Source organism: Vicugna pacos, chromosome 6 (genome assembly GCF_048564905.1).
Source record: "Vicugna pacos chromosome 6, VicPac4, whole genome shotgun sequence".
Lineage (NCBI taxonomy): Eukaryota > Metazoa > Chordata > Mammalia > Artiodactyla > Camelidae > Vicugna > Vicugna pacos.
In genome coordinates this window covers 10,423,660-10,436,054 of record NC_132992.1, presented here as the reverse complement: position 1 = coordinate 10,436,054, position 12,395 = coordinate 10,423,660, and the positions used below count along the sequence as shown (strand labels likewise).

The 12,395-nt window shown below is 44.6% G+C and overlaps 1 long non-coding RNA gene across 3 annotated transcripts in view; it reads right to left on the bottom strand.

The window, feature by feature from the left end:
• The window catches only part of LOC140696775 (uncharacterized), a 231,854-nt gene that overhangs the window by 42,345 nt on the left and 177,114 nt on the right, over positions 1-12,395 (bottom strand). The gene's annotated exons all lie outside the window — the stretch shown is intronic.

The following is a 12,395-nucleotide window of genomic DNA, read 5'->3' as shown; positions in this document are numbered from 1 at the left end:
ATTCTGCATTTCAGATAGCTGCAGAATAACTTCCATTTTATGGGTGTATGTTAACTTTCAAAATTATCTTGTTTCACAGTTTGTTAATTATAATGCAACCTGAAAACAGGGATGCAATCAACATCCTAAAATGCCATCACAGCTGAATACAAGTGGTCTGTTTCCAAAAGGCACCTTCCTAGAAGGGACTTGCTGGTGAACACTTAAGTTTTTGAGACTTGATGTACATCACACACTCATGAAGATGGCCCCTTGGCATTCCCACTAGCCATAAAGGAAACTCCCAGAATCGCAAATTGCTATTTAAAATCTTTGCAAATTGAATAATTGTAGAAAAGGACTACCTTTGAAATGTGTGTTTTTTGATTATGAATGAAGGCTAAGTGTTTTTCATGTTTGTTGACTATTTACGTCCATGGTTTGAGCACTGCTTATTCATGCCCTCCTGTATTCTCTTGGAGAGTCTGCCATTTTTATTGGCTTAGAGGTTCTTTATGAATTAAGATGTCCATCTCTTGTTACATATTATTGTTTTTGTGTGTCACTTGCCTTTTAATACAATTGATGGTGTGTTTGGTGTAGAGCTTGTTTTCTTTAGGAGTCCACCTTCTCAGGGGTGTGAGAGCAAGCCTTTACTACCCCGAGGTTGGGTATGGATTTATCCTTCTTTTAGTCATTTTTAAAAATTCACTTTTATACTTATCTTTAATTCAAAAGGAAATTTTTAATCCATCTCAAATTTATTTGGGAATATTGCATGAGGTGAGATTTTAATTTTTTTAAATTTAAACTGTAATGAGTGCTATCATAGAATTTTAAATTCCTATGTGTCTTTTGTATCTTGGCCCTGTTTCTGGGCCTTCTAGTTTTTCCCACACTAGTTTAATACTTACAGCTTTCATCAGTGTTAATATTTGGTAGTACGAGTTCTTGTTTTTTTAAATTTGGAGAAGTATTCAGAAAAGTACATAAAACAGATGTGCACTTTAGTGGATAAAGCAGACAACTATGTAATGACAAACCAGGTGCAGAAAAGCTATTACCAGCACTTCCAGATTGCCCTGTGTGTCCCCTCTAGCCTCCCCTTTGTCCCCCAGAGGTGACTACTATCCCGATTTTATGGTCATACTTCCCCTTTTAAACGGTTTTACTGGCTATGTGTGCAGCTGGTTATGAGTCGCTACTTTTGACTTATAAAAATGGAATCATACTGTATGTTGTGTCGGTGTCTTTCACTCAACATTGCTTATAAAATCCATGTCATGTGTTGTGTGATTTATTCATTTTCACTGCTGTGTGATTTGCCATTTCATTGCTGTGATGTTTTCAGTCTTACGGGGCTGCAGTGTGCATCTTCGCACATGTAAACACGTGACTGTACGGTATTTACCTAGGAGTCTAACCGCTGGATTAGGAGGTAGGCATGTCGTTCACGTTTCATATCCCCCTACCCCCACTGTGTTATGAAGAGCTTCATTTCACTAACACCTGATACTGCCAGACTAATTTTAGCCAATGTGATTTTTTATAGAGATGTCTGTCATGGTTTTATTTTTGCATTTGCCTAATTAGGAATGGCATTGAGCATTTTATATGCTTACTGGTCACTGGATTTCTTCTTTTGAAAAGTGCCCATTCAAAACTTTTGTCTGTTTCTGATGTCTTCCTGTCAGCTGTTTTTTTCTCACTGATGTGTGTAGGATGCATTTTTTGATACTAGTCATCATTGAGTTATATTTTGTAAATATCTCTCCTTCTCTGATTACTTTTCATTCTTTTCATGGTTTTTGAATGAACAGAAATCCTTAATTTCAATGGCACATCTATCCATCTTTTCTTTTATGTTTAGTGTCTTTTGTATCTTGTTTTAAGGAGTCTTTCCCTATCCTGAAGTCATGAAAACATTATCTTTTAAATTTTTTTCATTTAAAAAGTGCTTTATAATTTTTGCCTTTCCCATTACATGGCATTTTGGACTCTTCCTGGCATGTATCTGTGGCTGTGCGAGGCAGGGTTCGTCTGGGCAGCCGCTCGTCCCAGCATCACATGGTGTACTTCCTCCGTACAGCAAGCATCTGTGTGTGCTCGCGTTGCTGCCTGCGTCTCTCTGTTTCTCCGTTCTGCTTGTCTGTTTGTGCTAATGCTACACCACTGTATTCATGATAGCTTTAGGATACGGCTGGAATCAAGCCTGCCATCATATTCTTCAAAAATGGCTTGCCTTTTTTTTTGACTGTTTTCATTTTTTTTATTTAAATAAATGTCAAACTCAGCTTGCCATGTTTCACAAAACAACAATATATATATATATATATATATATATATATATATATATATATATACACACACACACACACATTATATATATATATATCTCCTTGGTAGTGCAGATCTCCACTTCAAAAAAAATGCCTGATATACTGTCAATTAACTTTCTATTTCTATGTTTGAGACTTAGGAGATAGGAGATTTAGAAACTTGCCATTTATAAATGAACTCACTCTTTCAACTAGGATTGTTACAGCAGGCAGGTAGCTAGATATGAGCAGAGAAAGGGGGACACAGGCCAAACGGCAGGAAACCATACATCTTGTGAACAATGGGGGTCCTTGGACAGATCAAGAAAAGCAGGAACCTCTGGACTGATAAGAAGCCATACCGTCTGGGGTGACTAGTGTCCTGGAGGCAGGCTGGGAAAGATGGGACAAGACAGGACTTCCACCATCTGAGTGTAACCTTTCGCTCCTTATACCCCCCAACCAAATGTAACCTTTTGTTCTTTATGGCTTCATCTGACTTCCCCATCAAGACGAAATAAGGACAAAAATCCCTCCTCCCCGCCAAGAAAGGGGAGCTGGAATGAAGATCAGAAAGGACGACCCCGAGTTTCCCTGCCCACTCATTTTTACGTCCCTATAACCAGCTTGCCAAAGCAGCGCGCGGCTATCGGCCCGTTCTTCCCTTGAGAGAGTACTGCCTACCCCTTCATAAATCCTTGCTTTGCTTTCTTGACCTCCGTGTCTCATTTCTGCATTCCTTCTGCAAGGAGACAAGAACCTCCTCCCCGACAACAGGATGACTATTTTCAGTCTATTCAAGTCAAACAGAAAACTCAGAACACTGTTGTAGTGTGAATACCTAAAGCACTGTGTAGTCTTGATTGAGAAGCGTTAGCAAGTAAGGTAGAATTTTAGAAAAATACTGAATTTAGGTTTAAACCAGGAAAATGGAGTGAATCTGCAGTCGTGAACTTGTCCTTCAATTCTCAATGGGGGAAGAAAGTTAGGTGCTGAAGTTTGGAGCTTAACCTGATCTGTGGAAGATGTTATGAGGCTTAATCTTGTTAAATAATAGTTATCTACAGGGTAATTTTCATTTCATAGGACCTGTCTCTAATTAACAGCACATTCTCTGGGGAGCCAGGAGCTGTGAGTCAAGGTGGAAGGCAGGTAGCTTGTGGGACTATCTCGACTTCCTGTAACCGGGATGTTGGAGTGATTTGCTCAAGGGCACTCAGGCAGCCAAGAAGAGATCCAGTACTCAAGATTTCTGGGCACCGGACCACATGGCCTTGCACACGAATACCACAAATCAAGGTTGCATTTGGGCTTTAAAAAGTGCTAATGCTAGGCAAAAGCTCAGGTTACTCTGAGGGCATCTGTCAGATCGCTAAGAGAAACTTATACTACAAAAGAGCTTTTTTCCTTCTGATAATTTTTGTATTCGGGACGTTTTCTTTTTCATCATCTTAGAACTAGGTGACCATGTTGGCCCCCGCTGGTGTCTTCCCCCTTCCCTCCTCAGTTGGTAGTTGGCTGCATAAGCCATTTTAGGAGAAGAGATCCAAGGGAAGGGGCCATCAGGTATCATGGGCTTTATTCCAAGGACCACGTCTAATCCGGCAGTTTACCCTTTGCCGGCCTCATGACAATTTGTAACACTAAAAGAACGTAGTTGTTAGGGTAAAAAAAAAAAGATTCTGTCTTTGACGGGCCAAGTCGAGAGTGCCTGTACTAAATAAATGAAAGGATTACGTGTCCGGCTTTTATGAGGAGCATATAGAGTCATCTATGGAATAGGGCAAATTGCGTTTCTGACTAGCTCTTTGACAGGGAGGAGAAACGTCAAGCTATTATTTTAATTTCTGGCTAAAGTGAGGAAGCTTTGATACAGGGCCGATGAAATAAACCTCGTGTCGGGTAAAACTGAACTAGAGCCAGACCACAAATCAGAAGCGATTCTGAAAGTACAGCCTAAAAGCCTGAACAATTAAATATGATCTATTACTTCCCAGATGATTTTAGAAAACTTGGAATCAAAAAAGGCGAAAAAGAGGGTAAGCCACTGGAATAGCATTAGATTATTAGATTTAGGATTTAAATGCCACTATTTCCTTTGAATCCAGTGGGAAGTTATGCACTCTCCTGACTATTAAGTCTGCAAGAGGAGGTCAGCGACCCCTTATCTAATGTATGGGGTATGTTTGGAGAGAACAAAATTTCAAAGTGTGGTCTTTATAGAACACTTTGAGGTCGGAGAGAGATTCTATATGAAAACCTTATTGTAACGATGGTAACAATTATGATTGAAGTAGTTTAAGAGGTACCTTTTGGCATCCGAAGTAAAATGTTTTTAAAATCATCACCATATGACGCTTTTAATTTAGTGTTAAAATTAACTGAGAACAATAGAGACTCCCTAAAAAAGCTATTTTGACAAGGGGAAATTAGGACATTGAGCTAAGGAGAGACCCGGCTTCGTATGGAAAAACTTCCCATTATTAAGGCAAAAGAATGAGAGTTGTAAATCAAATCCTTACTCAGAGCTTACAGAAAAGTTCTTTGAAAGACGGAGACTCAGCTTGGTACTTATAAACTCTGTCTGAAAATATTGCTAGTAAATACATCAGGTCTCTTAATCAGTCCCACATATATGTGTACTGAATTAAATAGCTCTTCTAGTGATGGGGTTGTAAAAATGAAAGCACATCTCCTATTGATTATTTAGATTCTTTTTTTTAATGGAGGTACTGGGGATTGAACCTAGGACCTTGTGCATGCTAAGCATGTGCTATGCCCACCACACTATTTAGATTTTTAATAAAGATTTCTTCTCTTCTTCAGCTACGTTTAGCAGGGTCAAAATGAACCACACTGGGAAACTGACTGGCAACAGAAGGCAAATAATATCTCAAATTAGCATCTTTAGTTCTTAGGGAAGGAAGGGAGCTTAGATATTATTTTCCACATCCTATAAATGGGGAAATTGCGGCACAGAGAAGCATAGAGACTTGCCTGTGGTGCAGCCGATTCTGACAGAGCCAGCTCTTTCTGCCCTAGCTTGTTTGCCTAATGTGAAGTCCACTTATAATAATTCCTTAGCACATTTTTACAAAATTCCAGAAAGAGCACAGTGCCAGAAATCTGTTTTCTAATTTTAAAACTCTAGAAATATTTAATTTCCTTAGATATTCTTAACTATAGCAACTAGGTTCAATGACTATAATTTTCTTGAAATAAAAATGGTAATGTATCAAAAATAAATTAGAACAGACAACGTACTTCTTGTTATTATAAGTGTGACCCGATTTTTTCTTTCCACTGCCTAGCCTTCTGTTTTGAACGTCCCCGCTTTCACAACGCCTCTTCGTTTAGTCGTCAGCAGGCTGACTTTGGTCAGCTCACCAAAGGCTCTCACCAGTCCTTCTGAGAGATCTCAGTCTTGTATCACCCTCTGAAGGTGTCAGGGGTCTTGGGTTTGAATATCATTGCTGGTTAGTCAGCACCATTAATCAAAATTCCAGGAAGTCTAATGGCTTCTGTGAAGCATTTGGACTTCAGCGGAGTAATGCTTCTTTGAGAATTCTTCTTTTTTTAAATTGAGGTATAACTGACATAACATTAGTTTTGAGTGTACAACATAATGATTCACTATTTGAATACATTATGAAAGGATCACCACTTTAAGTCTAGTTACCATCCGTCTCCATACGTAGTTACAAAAATTTGCGTGTTTGATGAGAACTTTTAAGATTTATTCTTAGCAACTTTCAAATATGCAATACAGCATTGTTAACTATAGTGGCCATGCTATGCATTACGTCCCCGTGGTTTTTTATGGTTTATTTATTTTATAAATGGAATTTTGTATCTTTTTGACTCCCTTCACCTATTTAATCCCCCTGCCCCTTAAATTCCATTTGAATTAGTATGTTAGTGAAGCGTCTGTGACTACACTAACGAGCAAACTAAATTTTGTCCCTCTGGATTGTTACCTTTCTCTCTCTCTCTGGGACCAAGGAGGATTTCTCAGAGCTTCCTGGGTCTTCCTGCTCTGCCCTTGGCAATGACCTCAGTGTTCTGAACCATTTCCTCTGTATAAAAGTTTCTCTTAAAATGGAAAATCTCAGAATAGGGCAAATTGCGTTCCTCCAGTCTATGGCTGCCATGATTTCCTCTGGGAGAAAATCTGTTTATCCGTCAGAGTTCTATGTGAGAATGCACATTATCTGGAAGGTAGCCAAACATCAGCGAACTCATTAGTTAATCTCTCCCTGGATATCAGTTTACTAGATGACTTTTTCTTGAAGGGAAGTGGAGCTTAAGGAAGGGGAGATGGAACAGGCAAGTTTTGAGGAGAAGGAGGGTGGAGAGGAAATGAGAATGGAGGAGAAGGACAAGGATGGGAAGGAGGCCTGGATGGACCCTGAACAGCACAAGGACAGCAAGGAAACATAACTTGTGAGAGTGGTCCATCTCAGTGTCCTCAGTCCCTCCCATTTTCTCTTGAACCCACCCTAATCTCAAGTGTTTGCCCCCAGTATTGTCCCTAGAAAGCTTGTGTCAAGCCCATCAAGGGCTTTCATGTTGCTCAGTTCAGTAGTTAGTTCTCAGTTCTGCTGCTTCTTGACCCTTTGGAGAATTTGGCATAGTTGATCCTCTCCCACTTTTCTGGAAACACTTTTGTTCTTAGTTTCTGGAACACACCACTTTCTCTTGGAAGCACTTCATGACTGCTTGCTCTTGTCTCCTTTGCAGGTTTATTCTTACCCTCCCAGTCACGAAACACAAATGCCCAGCGATCTCTCCTTGAACCTCTTCTCCACCTATGCTCACTCCTCTGGTGACCTCATCCAGCCCTGCAGTCTTACATCCTGCTGGTACATGAGGACTCCCAAGCTCCTCCCTCCAGCTCTGACTTGCAGAGTCACATTCAGCTGCAGCAAGTGTGCTCTGAGGCCGGGCTCTCAGACTAGGAATCAGGATGTGTCGGCGGTGGTGGCGGCAGCAGAGTTCTTGCTCGGCTATTAACAAAACAGATATTCTTGGCTAAGTCACTTCTTGGGATTGGAGTGTTCCAGTTTCTAAAATGAGGGACTTGGAACAAATTAGCATCTCCCAAAATGTATGTCTTCAAACAGAAGTCCTGAGGAAAATGGGATTTGGTGGTCAAATGAGCTCCCATGCTGTTGTCTGGATGGTGGCTGGGGCCTCCGACCTCACCCTGGCCCATGTCACAGAGGCTTCCGCCACAGCAGCCAAAGTAAGTTTTTAAAGACATCATCAGATCGGGTCATTTTTCTGCCCCAAACCCTCCAGGGGCTCCTATCTCGCTCAGAATAAAAGCTAAATTCTTTTTGTGCTAATAATGACCTACACAACCCTGGTGGCCCCACCCTGGGTACATGACAGTGGCGTCCGAGCTCCCCAGCGTCCTTGCTGTGGCTATAACGTGCAGAGAACGTGCCCACCTAAGGGCCTTCGCGCAGCTGTTCTCTCTGCCTTGAGTGATATTCCCCGACACCTGACCCCTCATTTCCTACAAGTATCTATCCACAGGTCTCCAAATCAGGGGCGCCAGTGAATATAAAATAACCCCCCTTAGCTGGTTTTATTTTTCTCCACAGCATTGTGCATTTCCCTGTTTATGGCCTGACTTCCCCCACTACAATGAAGTTAGGAATTTTTTTGGTTTTGTTTATTGCTGTATCCCCAGAGGCCTCGAGCAATGCCAGACATAGCCGGCACGCAGTAACACCTTGATAACCGAACAAGGGAGCGAAGGAGCAGATGGCCGGGGGTGGCTGGAGAGCCGCCTCTGCCCTGCCCATGGGGACCCCCGCGCTCCCGTGTGCGGTCCTGATGCCCGACACCCAGGGGGCCATGTGCTGCGGAGGCCACAGCTTCACATCTGTGGTCTCTCTTACTTCTCTTACATGTCCTGGGAGGGATGTATTACCATTCCAGCGTTTTCCAGAGAAGGAAACAGAGGGTCACGAGGGAGTGGCTTTCTCAAGGTCGCACGCTATTAAGACCTACATCTGTTTTAGTCTAAGTGCAGTGCCCCTTTCAATTTCCCATGCTGCCTTTGCTATTGGCTTGAGTTCCAGACAGCCAGTGCCTGGCTTTGCCGGGGGGCGGGCAAGGAAGGGGCAGTGGAGAAGCCTTACACTGCCCGGGTGGAGCCTCCCCCTGGTCCTGACAGCAGGGCTGGGACACGCCGTGCCTCTCACAGAGGTTTGCCTTGATTAGATGAGACAGCAGGGGGAAAAGCATGAGGACGGCCCAGGCGACAGCCCTTCTCTGGCTCTTTCGTTTCAAGGGCTTTGATTCCACCCCCTCCGGCCACTGCCTCCCCCGGCAGCTCAGCCCCGCCACTTACTCCCCGGTCACATTACTTAAGGGCTCTAAGCTTCTTCATCTGAAAAGCGGGACTGGTAAGAACAGGGTCACCATCATAGGCTCGTGGTGCGGATAAGATAGTCCTAAGTTTACAGCAACTGTTAGCTGTTGTTCTTCCCGCATCCAGCCTGTCCCTCAGAGGAGAGCTCGCTCCACACACGGCCAGCCCTCCACCCTCTGAGAACACAAGAGCCAGGCTGCCTGCCTGGAGCCCTCCCATGGCGCCTGGCTTTGCCCCTCAGTCCTCAAGAGGGATTCTAATTTCACACGTCACAGAAGCAGCAGCATTCAAAGACAGAGAACTAGACATTTCTTCAGTGATGGGGTGGTTCTATCACACTGTAGATCCTAAGGCTGGGAGCCAGGGTGGAGGAACAAGGTTCCAGGCAGAAGGCCACTTTGAAGGGATGACAACATAAACATTCAGCTTTGGACTTGAACCTGTGGGGATCCTTGCTGACCTGTCTAGTGGGCTGTTGGAAAAGTAAGCCTAACCCTTGGGAAATAGTTCAGGACTGGAGACCAAAGAGGAGGCCCCTCCACATGGAAGGTGGTTGGAGCCCACAGCGTCGAGGCGAGGGAGAGCACAGAGCAGGAGGAGAGAGGACCAGAGACAGAACCACGGGAAGCACAGTAGAGGGTGGGCTGGGGCAGGCAGACAGGCAGCAGCCTCGAAGTGGATTCAAATCCTGCCCTCACAGAGCTTATAGAGCTGCCACACGCATAAATGATTCTTGCCCAAAGTATACAGGTGATGAGGAGAGACCAAGGACCTCCCAGGTGTGGGGGCCAGGAAGACTCTGTGAAGGAGGGAGTTTGAACTAGGCTTTGACTCACAGGTGGGGTGTGGACTGTGGGAAGGGGAGACGGTTAGACGCAGCGTTAGCAAAGGCCAGGAGGCTGGGAACTCAGGATGTCTGGGAAACCCTGAGGAGGTGGACAGTATCTAGCCAGAAGAACTCATGGAATAATGCAGAATTGGATTTGAATTCAAAAGCATTAAAAAAAATACATGAGTCACAGATTGAAATTTGGGGAGCCTTTCAAATGAACACTACGGCTGCAGATGCTGAGATGGAGATTACTGTGCAGGACATCAATGAGGGGGCCTCCTGGAAGGAGCACCTGTGGGAGGGAAGAGACAGACGCGGGGTCAGGTGTGGGGGAAGGTGGGACATGCTGAGGCCTCACCAAAGGCCTCAGGTGGCCTCCCAGGGAACTAGGCATTTGGATGGCCCTGTAGAGCAGTTTCCCTATGGGGGGGTGGGGGTCTAGAGGGTTAAACAGTGGTCACAAAAAGATATGTCCACTTTCTGTCCCTTGGGACCTGTGACCTGATTTGCAAATGCAATTAAGGATCCTGAGATGTGCTCATACTGCGTTTAGCGTGAGCCCTAAATTCAATGACCAGGGTCCTCATTAGAGAAAGAGAAGGAGATTCGACACCCAGACACGCAGGGGAGAAGGCTCCGTGAAGATAAAGGTGGAGACTGGACTGACACATCTATAAGCCAAGGAGCACCAAGGACTGCCTGCAGCGCCAGGGGCTAGGAGAGAGACCTGGAACATTCTCCTTCAGAGCCTCCGGCAGAACTGACTTGGTGACATCTTGATTTCAGGCTTGCGGTCTCCAGAACCGTTAGAGAATAACCTTCTGTTGTTTTCAGCCACCCGGTTCATAGTGATGAGTTACGGCAGCCCTGGGACACGAGCACAGGGGGCCAGGGCTTCTTACCATACCTGATCGGTTACTGGGTGTGGGCCCCCCTGGACTGGAGCCTGGGCTTAGGTGAGCCTGTTTTCTGCAGCAGGAGCAGTCCCCTTAGAGGGCTGACAGCTGCGGGCCCTCGTCTGAGAGCACTCCCAGCACCCTGGGGAAGACGGCTTTCATTCCTGGGGAGCATCTGGACAATGCGTTATAGCAGCCACATCTCTGCCCCTCAGTTTTCCCATCTACATAATGGGAATAACACTAGGACCTATCTCATAAGGTTGCTGGGGTATGAAATGAGGTGATAGTCCTAGTAGCTGACACTTAATTGAGCGCTTACTGTAAATGTGCGGCACACCTGTGCCTGAGTTCATACTTGAATGTTGCCCGGCACATATAAGCATCACCCAGGAAACAGAAGCTACCCTCGTAGAGGGTGTTTTCCAGGGTCGCACAGCTGCCAGATCAAAACCCAGATTTCCCGACTCTTGGGCGAACCCTTCTGTCTGTAATAGGCACTCTCTCCGCAGGGGCCTCAGCAGGTCTTTTCATGACATGAATAGTATTTTCATGCAGTGAAATAAAATCTGTGCTTCACACAAAAGAAAGGTTCTTCTGCCTTGTCATCTGAAGGGAAGAGCTCTGAGTTGTCTGAAATTCACTCACACTCTCACAGGCAGACTCCGTGTGACCAAAGACATTAATTCGCGAGACAGGCTGGGGCCGGAGGGGCAGCTGGGGCTGGGCCCGGGTCCCTGCTGCCTCCAGCTAATTGGCCCCGCGGGCCCCGCTCCCAGCATCTGCTGACAAGGCATTCCTGAGATGTGGGGAGAGGCCAGACACTATCGTTTTAAAGAGGACAAAGTGAAGGACAGAGAGATTAGCCGATTTGCCCTCTTAATTATGTGGTGAGCTAGAGACGGAGCCAAGAATTGAATCCAGATTTCTCAAGTCCCAGATGCGCTTTTTCATCAGCGGGTCCTGCCACATTCCTTCCCGCGGAACTGCCCCCTCTCTGTGTCCCAGAAACACATACCTGGGTTGAGAGCTGGGTGTTCCAGCTCTCCTTGCATTATACTGATTTTTTGAAAAGAAAGAAAGAGAAAGTTCTTACCCTTGATAATGGTCCCTTAATTAAGAATAGCATAGATGACGCATAGATTGCTTAAATGCTCTTTTTTAAGAAAGTGAAGTATAGTCAGTTACAGTATGTCAAATTCTGCTCTACAGCATAATGTCCCAGTCATGCATATATGTGCATATATTTGTTTTCATAGTCTCAGATTGTTTAAATGCTCTTAACCACATCTATTTTTCAAGAATTTGGGCTTGGCATGTCCAGTACCCAAATAAATGGAAGGGCTCTTCAGATCTGACCCCGCATGTCTTCCCAGAAGAACTGGCATAGAGAAACACCCTGCAAGTTATTCGCATTACAAATTTTCTCCTCCACTCAAAAATCTGAAATAAAATTCATGTTGACACAATCTGGAACTAGGAACAGGGGCCATCCAGAAAGTTCTGTAAGCAACCCTCTCCACCCAGAGGGCACCGTAAGAACAACGCTGTGGACTTTCACCACTAGAGGGCTCGGCCTGAATGACACTTTAAAATGTTCCGAGGACAGTCCTTACCCATTTTCAGATTTTCAGACAAAGTTGGTCCCAACAAGGTAACTTGCCACAGATTATTGTTACTGTTCACTTTCGGTACATTAAATATATGTCCCTGCCTTGTGCTCCCTGCCCCCAACTAAATTTTATACTTTAAAAGTATTGGCAACACAAGACACAAGACTAGTTTGCTAACTTTGTTCAAAGTGGTTACTGACCACACTGTTTTGGTGACTCTTCTTGTGAGACCACTGAGGTCAGTGCCATCTCATGAGGCCCCTTGGGGACCGTCCTGTCTGGTCTCCTCTGTCAGCCCCTTTGTTCCTGCCTGAATCTTCTTTGGAAACAGACACCAATTTTCTCTTCGTGTCTTCTGGTGCTGGGGGAAGC